This window comes from Pezoporus occidentalis, unplaced genomic scaffold, assembly GCF_034315485.1.
Source record: "Pezoporus occidentalis ecotype Australia unplaced genomic scaffold, CSIRO_AGI_Poc_V1 ctg66, whole genome shotgun sequence".
NCBI classification, from domain to species: domain Eukaryota; kingdom Metazoa; phylum Chordata; class Aves; order Psittaciformes; family Psittacidae; genus Pezoporus; species Pezoporus occidentalis.
In genome coordinates this window covers 1,057-10,332 of record NW_026916009.1, presented here as the reverse complement: position 1 = coordinate 10,332, position 9,276 = coordinate 1,057, and the positions used below count along the sequence as shown (strand labels likewise).

At 45.5% G+C, this 9,276-nt stretch overlaps 1 long non-coding RNA gene across 1 annotated transcript; it reads left to right on the top strand.

Annotated features, from left to right (window-relative positions):
* The first annotated feature begins 1,747 nt into the window (after positions 1 to 1,747).
* LOC134175110 (uncharacterized) lies at positions 1,748 to 5,461 on the top strand. The gene is made up of 2 exons (XR_009968896.1): positions 1,748 to 2,498; positions 3,072 to 5,461. It is a non-coding gene; the product is annotated as an uncharacterized LOC134175110 (long non-coding RNA).
* Positions 5,462 to 9,276: the final 3,815 nt, after the last annotated feature.

The following is a 9,276-nucleotide window of genomic DNA, read 5'->3' as shown; positions in this document are numbered from 1 at the left end:
GAGCAATGGTCCTTGTATTACTTAGAAGATCAAAGAATCAAGTAGATAAGACAGAAATGAGAACAGATTATTGTGAAGCTGTACTAATATACCTTCCTTTCTGAAATCTTCTCTGTCCTTCTTAATATTTAAAATCCTCTGTTAGAAATGAACGTGACAGTTCTTGTGATAGTTGTGCAGCCAATGCATGTAACACTGCATGGCTGCGCATGGATTTTGGAGCCATCTATGATGTGGGGAAGATGCTGCATCCCTCACGCAGTCTCTGGTTACCAAGGCAAAGGCAGGTATAAATAGAAACAATCTGATTCTTACCTTTTTTTTAAACTACATCTAGAAACCTGTGTTGTTGATAACCCTCTGTCAGCAACGCCTCATTCCAAATGGTTCTGTTCTACATTGGTGTCGAAACTTCTGGTCGTACACATTCAATCCTTTCCTCTCTAAATAAATAGCAGCTACTTCTGGTTGTCATTCCAGTGAAATATGAAAAACGTCTCTTTGAAGTAAAGTTTGGACAAGCATCTATTTTGCTAAGAGCTTTCATCAACCCAACCAACACCAGCTAACACAAAGCTTGGCTGGAAACCCAGAAAGGAAAGCAGTCTTTCTCCCAAAGTGTCACCATTAAGTGGCCATTCAAATGACTAGTAGTGAAATGATGAAACACTTCTTACAGTTTTGTCTTCAGCAGTAGCTTCCAGATTGTCCACACCACTGGGATAGATGGGGCGGTAAATCACGCCCTGTTAAATACAAAGGAAATAAACCAGAGATTAATTTGGCTGATGATGGCTTGCAGTTACAGACTGAAGACAGCCTCATCTTGAAGTGATCTGGATCAGCTTTAAAAACAATGGGGTGAACTACAAATAAAACCTTCAGTTTCTGCAGAAAGTGATGGGTTATCAGTAGACCTTTTATAACTCGCTGCTTCAGCAAGATCCTTGCAAGAAATGTTTAGTATTGAAACAAATGTATGGCCTGATCAAGCATGTCATTTCCTTTACATGCAGAGTTACATTAAGCAGTGGAAGTAATGATCAAAAGTACAAAGATGTATAATTTTGTAAGTGCTTGAACTGAAATGCAGGAAGTTTCTGGACCCTCTGAAGAGGGAGGAGTCAGTAACATTACATTCACGCCTTCAACCTCACCTCTTGATAAGCTGTCATCCGTAATCACCACATTTATTAAGATGTCTTGTTACAGAAAGATCACTTTGCTTTTAGTGGAATTCTGTGACTGATCTCTCGAAGGCCTTGCAGGTCTGAAAGCTGACATTATTCTGAAGCTTTAATTAAGGAACAAAAAGCAAAATGAGTAAGCTCTTCTTTGCAGACCTGCAGCCTTACCCATGTCTCCAGCTGCTGGAGTTCTAGGCCACGAGGAAACGTGTGCCAGGTCTTGTGACAGGAGAGTCCTGAACTCGCTGCAGGGAGACAGATGCATGAACAGGCATCACTGCACACTGGGCAGGGCTGCTCCAGCGTTTCTACTGTGGGAACTGTGGGCACAGGGCAGAGGTGTGGAAATGGCAGCACGGTGCTCTGATTGCCCTCCTCTCCCAGCAGCTTCTGTGCTCCTTGCAGGTGGTTGCATTCCAGGGTAACTTGTGTGTCTGGCATGTGGGATACTGGGGAGGGGAAAAATGCTGCAAAACACTGAGTGTGGATGGGGTCTGATTGTGGCTCTATAGGCTTAATGTTAGGTGGCCAGATTTGCTTTATAGGAGCCATGTTAGATAATTGGAGGGGAAATTACAGTGCAAGCAATGCACTGTATTAATTTAAAACTTGTTAACAACAGCTAAATTAAAACAATTTAAAAGCAATTATAGAGACAGGCAAACAACAGCTACAGCATTCATATAGATACAAAAGCATCTGCCTCAATGCAGAGCTTACCTTTTTAAAACCATGAAGATCCAAGTTTAGAAAAAACATGGAGGTTTTAGTGTTATTTGCAATGGTATTGGCAGTGTTTCTCTTTTCTGCTCCTTAGAAAGAAAGACAATGGATGAGGAGGAAAAGTCAAGCCTAAGCAATTTCAAAGCTAACAGAAAGGGCTCCTCAGGAGCCGCCTTGCAGGCTTTGGTGTCCCAGGGTTGGAATTAAACCTTTAGAAGTTTACCCTAAACAAACTTACTGCAGGGCTTATGCATGCAATTTGGTGCTTCTGAATGAAGTTACACACTCATATTAATGTTTGTGTTAAAATACTGGAAAGTATTTTCCTTTTCCTCATAGGAAATTTATACCCATGACCTGCAGTTTTTAACGCTTGGTACATCAGAACAGTAGTTCTGCCAGCCTTCTGTCCAAGAGCATACAAAGTACATCTTTGCAGGCTTCTATTTTTCTTGGCTTCAGCCCATCTCAAATTCTCTCCTCAGGAACTAAGTCTCCATTAACTCTACCTTAGCCTTTGATAACTGTGAAGCTGGTTTTATTTTGCCTTAAAACAAAATGAAGTTGGATCAGAAAAGAGAAGCTAAGGTAAAGAAACATTAACTCCCACATGTCTGTGCTGTTGGTATCCCTGCAGTGATCCAGATGCTCGCATGCTAGCAAGAAGCCTCTGCATTGCCTGTAATGACATCTTAGGTTGCTGCAGAGGCAAAGGACGGATTTAATCAATGACACGAGCACTGCAGTCTCCTTATGCTATGAAACAGAGGCTCCTGGCCCTGATTTGCATGACTCACTACTAGCCAAGGGTAGTGCAGAAGATTTTAAAGCATGAAAATGTAGGGCTACTAAAACTCCATCTTGTGTGTTCGGAACAACCTCACTGGTTATTCTGTTTCCTCCAAAACATTGGGATTTACTATTTCCCTAACTATTGTTTTGCTTCAAGCTTTTTCCCTTAAATGGCCATAGTCTTATGTTACTTATCAGCTTCAAAAGACGATCAGGCATGCAGTATTTTTGTCCTGTCAGCTGGTGGTGGATTTCAAAACAGGATGCCTATTTTTCCCCCCATTATTTGTAACAGTGAGACACAGAAGTCTGAGCTTTTGTTTGCAGCTGGTTATACAGGTTCAACCTGGTGATTCATTCTTCCTGCAGCTACATTTCCAGGAAAAGACAAAGTCCTGGCTCTTCTCCAAGTTATCCATAGGCTGCTTCAGAGGAAGATCAGAAAGCACTCCTTCTCCCACAGCTGGGACACTTTCTAAGAAGAGAAGGAATTGAACGCAACACATCGCAGAGCTGGTGTTATCGCCCTGCAGACAAGCAAGGAGGCACATGGCCTTGGAGAGGCATGTACAGCCCTAAGTCAAGGTGCAGATAACAGCAGAATTTACAGGATTTAAGATTCTTGGTCTAGTGAAGCACAACTGAACATTTGCAAGGAGCTACTCTCCATTTCTGGGACTGATGGTGACTGTGAAGCTGGATGGTTGTGGAAAATCCTGCAATTTCATTCCTAGCATGTTAGGAGACTCCGCTTCATGTTGCAGTTGGTGTAGTCAAGAAGAAAAATTCCCTTGGATTTGGGAATTTTTCAAGAGTTGTTATTCAGTTAGGAGCTGGTAACTATGGTTTCAGACATCTCCTCTCAGGGATACTGCTCACGGATGAAGGGAGGCCTGGTTTTGCATTATGAAGCAAGGGACTACAGGGTTGTGTGTTTATGAATGTAAATTCTAAGCTTTCAGGGAGGGGCTTAAATAAAAACATGCACAAATCTACCTGCAAGTAACCATCACAGGAAATGTAAAGACTTGTCTGAGAAGTGGAGCTTCTTTGAACACAAGCAGACAGCGGCTTACATGTACAGGGTAAACAGGCCAAGTAAAGAGACAATTATCTTCCCCTGTAAGCCCACAAGCCAAAACACAGCTGGTAGCACTAACATTAGTCCTGTCAAGCCTGGCAGTCTTCAGTTATTATGCACCCTTCAAATAATTATACATCTACTTAAGCTTACAGCCCAGAAGCTGCAGTCAGTAGCTGGCAGGGATACAGTTCCTTGCTGGTATAGCTCCTTTGACCTCCTTAGACGCACATCAGGACTTAATCTGGTCCTTTGTATTTCAGAATAAATCATGGGTCTTTTCCATCTCTGCATCTCAGACATAAAGGTTGCTCCTCCTTCAGCTGTCATCACAACCTGACTTCAGTTTTGTTTCAGGGTCCTGCCTGGCTTTCCTTACGGTCTGTGTGGAGTTCTCCTTACAATTACAGCAGCTTCCCCAGAGGGCTTAAATTGTGACTCGGTTCCCACAGTTTGAAAAGTTGCTTTCTGCGTTGTGAAAATTCAAGCAAACACACTCTCTCCCCACCATGCATTATTAGACGTTCAACATGAGCCATCCCATGGTGGAGGAATGAAGGCTGTATGACGAACTTGCTCTCTTTAGGGAATAGTGACACTAAGTACCAAATTTATAAACTCCTATCTGCGCTAGCATTAACACATGTTGGCATCCATTCAGCAGTCAGTACCTTTGAGCTATTACTTTGTAGGTTACATGTAGGTCACATTTTCTTTGAGAATTACTTTTTATCTTCATAAAATCAAGATTCAGGTTGAAATCAAAAGAAAGCAAACCTACAACGCCAGAACAAGCCAAAAGCTGCTCTGCTCCTCTCTGCTCCCTGGGAGAAAGATGCAGGATGCTTGTGAGGAACAGACGTAAGGACACTAATGATGTTACTCCGACCCTTGTGCTGATCCTTCTTTCCCTTAAGTGACTGAAACCTGTTAGGTGTCACCTGCAACTGAAACAGGAAAAGAGAGAAAACTAAAAAAGCCCAGAATGCCTTCATTCGAGGCTCACACCTGCCTAAACTCCAGGACTTTGGTCTGTGCCCTCGTTGCCTGAGTTATCCTAATCAAATGCAGCGCCAAGGCAGTGTTCAAATAAAACTAAACACAGTCTCTATCAGGCTAATTGAGCATGAATGCTCAGCACTAATCCAAACTACAAATACTGCATGCTTTTAAAGCTGAGCGATAAACTGTGTTCTCATCCCATAATAAAAAGCTTTCACCATCTTAAGAAGTGTTTGCCCAGTGCAGAGGATGACACGAGTTCTTTCTGATTTGTTTGAATTTTGTCTGCAAACATGCAGGTTCAAGCCCCATTCCAAATAGGCCATAGCTTGTGATCAGGCCTCTTCCCAAGTGCCTGCCATTGGCTCAAAGAGAACAAGCAAATACACCCATGAAACACACTTCCATCAATTGCAAGTCTCTTTTGTGGCAGTTTTCACCCATTACAACTTGAAGCTGGAGTGTCCTTCCCAAGCAAGGTGCAGAAACAACATGCGGTGCCATGAGTGGGACTGTTGCTTCCCAGTGTAACCCTCTGCTCCTCCCTGGGAATAGCACTAGTTCTCCCCTGTTACCTGGGACAATCTTATTGCTACTCTGCAACAGGAGTTAGTAATCTTTATGGGACAGCCCTGTAATCAGGAGAGCTCAATAAAACTGACCCACCTCCCTTGCACCATCATCTGCATTGGGAATTGCCCTTCCCTGGCCGCAGCCCTGGGGAACCAGGACAGCCCTGGAACCAGGAGGGGGGTGAATGCTGCAACTAATGGGAAACACTTCTGGAAGACTGGAAAACAGTTCAGTGCAACAGGTTATGTAAAAGCACAGTATTTGGTATCTGTGAGAGGGCGTGCTGCCCAGTGGGTGCCCTGCTCTGAGAGAAGGGCAGCAACTGAGGGTCCCGTGGCTCAGACCTCTCTTCCTGGAGCAGCAGGAAAAAGGGGCTGCATCCCAATGGTCTGTACTAAGCTATTTTCAGCTTATGTATTTGATATTGCCAAGATCTGCCATCCAAAAACCCTGCTTATGGAAAATGTGGAACTAGGTGTGTGCTGCCCATTGTACATCAAAGTAATTGATTCCTTTATAATGGAAGCTGTCTGATGATTCAGTAGGGTAAATCAAGCAAAACAGTAGGAAGACAAGATGGAAAACAGGAAGAGAAACAGGACTAGTAGTAAATCATGATAGATGGTATTCAGGATATCGCTGGAGCAGTAAGTCAATAGAGTGCTAAGCTACATGAATAAAAGATAATGTGTTTCATCTCTGCAGGGTGTTGCTCAGGCTGTTCCTATTAACAGGATCACCTGGTTCTGCAGAAAATATGCACAGCAACAGGTTTTGTCATATCATCCTGATAAATCAGACCAGTATTAAGATTTTAAGAGTTCATTTGCCAAAATGGAGGGGGGAATGAATATTCCTCATTGCTGCAGCTACAGGCAAACATGCACGGATATGGAAAAATACTCTTCAGTGGTGTACTGAGGTATGTGGAAGCGGAAGCTTAAATTCTTCTGGAATGACGGGGAGGTGGGACAGTTTGCTGTTTCTGTGATTTCCAGGGATTAAACTCAGCTTCCTCTTGCTTAAGACCTACATGAATAAGGCTGCACAGGGAAGCAGACTGACTTCTTTCCTCCCTCTGCATGTTTGTATAAACCCTGATGCTGCACAACAGCGCTAGCGTGGGGGAAGAGCAGCCCTTCTCTCTTCCCCTTTGCAGCATTACCACTGAGAACAAGTATGAGACCCATGGGAAACTTCAGCCTGTGGGACACAGAAGAGCTAAAACCTTCATGCCCACATAGCAAACAGCCACGTCGCATACTCCAGCCACTCCACGTTCCCAGCATTTTTCATCTATTGGGACAATTATGTGGCGTTTTGGCTACTGCCCTCAACGGCTGGGCCCTGGCCCTCAACTGCCTGGTAAGCCACTCATGCTCACTGCTTCTGCATCCTTAAACAAGGATTTTCCACTGCCCAAAACCACAGCTTTGGCAATGGGCTCCCTGAGGCTGCTCCAAAGCACAGGCTTAGCAGAGGTCCCAGCTCCACCACAGACAGGCAGCACCAACGTATGTGCTGGTGCAGCTGCAGGGAACAGGATGGACACAGTTTAAGGAATGGGATGCTCAGCATCACGGCTGTGTGGCTGAGATGTGCCGATTTGCCTGTGATTCCTATCATCGCTCCACATGGAGCAGGCTCTCCTCTGCCGGCGTTGAGCCACTGGACAAGGTCAGAGTACAGCAGGAGTGCAGCTTGCTCAGGCACTGCCACTCTTAACATAGAGCCAGCCATGTGAAAAAAGTAAGGGAACTGCTTTTCTGGGGCAAGAGGGTAAATTACCCCAGTTTGTATTAAATAGTGCCATGCAAGCCAGCTTATTCCTGCTTGAGAATTAATTACTTCACTAAACCACACTGACTCTTCACCTTTCTTCTCTTCCCCACCATCCTCACCAAACATCAGCGGATGCAGTGCCAGAGGGAAGAAAACACAGGCTTCTGCATGGCTGTTTGGCATGAAGCCCCTTTTCTCCCTCCCTGACTCAAGCGAGTCTCCTGTCCTGATGGATGGTTAAGTCCCATCCTTCCTACACCTGGGAGCAGGACCCGCTGTCCTACAGCTTTGTTCCACGCAGAGTACAGAGGCTGTGGAGGGACGCTGGGCTGAAGTGGTTCAAAAAGCACTGAAAGCAAATCTCCTCTGAGGCCCTCGTGTAATCCACAGCGAGGTCAGATTTCTCTGGAGTAACAAGGCTTTACAGACTGTCAGCAGCGTGTAGAGAGGCTTAGCTAGCGCAGTTTAGAGAATTTGCCAGAAGTGGGAAAGTATAATTCACCAGTCTGAAGGAGTAATCCTCATAGAAGATTATAAATCATTTAGTTCTTCCCTTTATTGTGCCTGGGATTAAGCTGTACAGATTCTAGAAATGCAGCACCTGTGACTGCCTCCCTTCAAAGAAACCACCCATGGTTTTGTCTGAAAACTGTGCTCATGATCACATGAGAGAGCCAGTGTTAGGATTTGTCCTACAAAATGGAGCAAAACCCCAAGCCCACCTATCTCTGGAACAGCTGCCAGCATGATAGCAGTGTTTTGTAATACTTTGTGTGTTCTTAAGTCTTCTGCAGAGCCATTCTTCTTATCAGGAGCCAGAGTTAAATTTCTGTAGCGATAGTGAGGTGATCCATTGCAGAATGACCTATGTTCATGTTTATCAGGGCCTCTGACTCCTTTGGGTATCTTGCCCTTTAATCTGTCTTCCCTGGAGTGTATCTGAGCATTCCAGTCCTCTGAGCAGCTCTCAGGTAGCCAAGATTCACCAAGCAAAAATGCAGCAGTGCTGGAGGCTCTCTATTACAGTCCCAGGAATCCCAGCGGCCACATGTAATGTTTCATCCCCAGGCTGCATGCAGGTAACACACAGAGCAGCAAATGTAAGCCATAAGCGAGCAGCATTGCTTATGCTCAACTGCTTTGAGGGACATTGAAGTCATGAAATCGCAGAATCATAGAACAGTTTGGAAGGGACCTTCAAAGCTCACCTAGTGCAACCCCCCTGCAACGAGCAGCCACATCCTCAACTGCATAAGGTTGCTCAGAACCACATGCAGACTGGCCTTGAATGTCTGCAGGGATGGCGCATCCACCACATCTCTGGGCAACCTGTGCCAGGGTTTTACCACCCTCATTGTAAAAAAATTCTTCCTCACGTCCAGCCGGAATCTGCCCTGTTTCAGTTTAAAACCATCACCCCTCATCCTGTCACAACAGGCTCTGCTAAAACGTCTCACCCCAACTTTCTTACAGGCCCCTTTTAAGTACTGAAAGTCATCAGAGTTGATCACAGAGCTCCCAGGTGGCTGCTGCGGCCCCCAGCCCATCCTGGCACCTGGAAGCACGGGCTGCCCACTTAGGATGCATGGGGACAGGAGGGCAAAACACCCCAGAGCAACCCAGGAGCTCTTAAAAACCTTTGCCAGGTGGTGTAAAGAGCCAGTGTGATCACAAACAGCCTTTTAAACTACCAAGTGCAGCAGCACGGCTGCCTACATCCTGCACTGAGCTTCCCTGGACTGCTGTACATAAGCACTGTGGAGGCAACACACAGCATGCAGGCAGGGTACTGCTAGTACTATTATTTATTTATACACGTGTCTGGTTTATTATACCATATTATTGCTTTTTTATTACTATTTTTTAATGCCTTCATAGAGTGACAAGGTTTAGTGTGAGGTGTCCGTGCCCGTGGCAGGGGGTTGGAGCTGGATGATCTCAGGGTCCTTTCCAACCCAAACCATTCTCTCGTTATTATAGCGCTACCGTACTTCAACGCCGCAGCTGCACCACGTGGACGACGGCCCGGGCCGACCCAGACGCGCGGGGACTGGGAGAGGGGGCGTGGTCACGCCAGGGAGCGTGCCGAGGAGGGCGTGGCCTAGGCGGCGCTGAGGCCTGCGCGCTGCTTGTGCG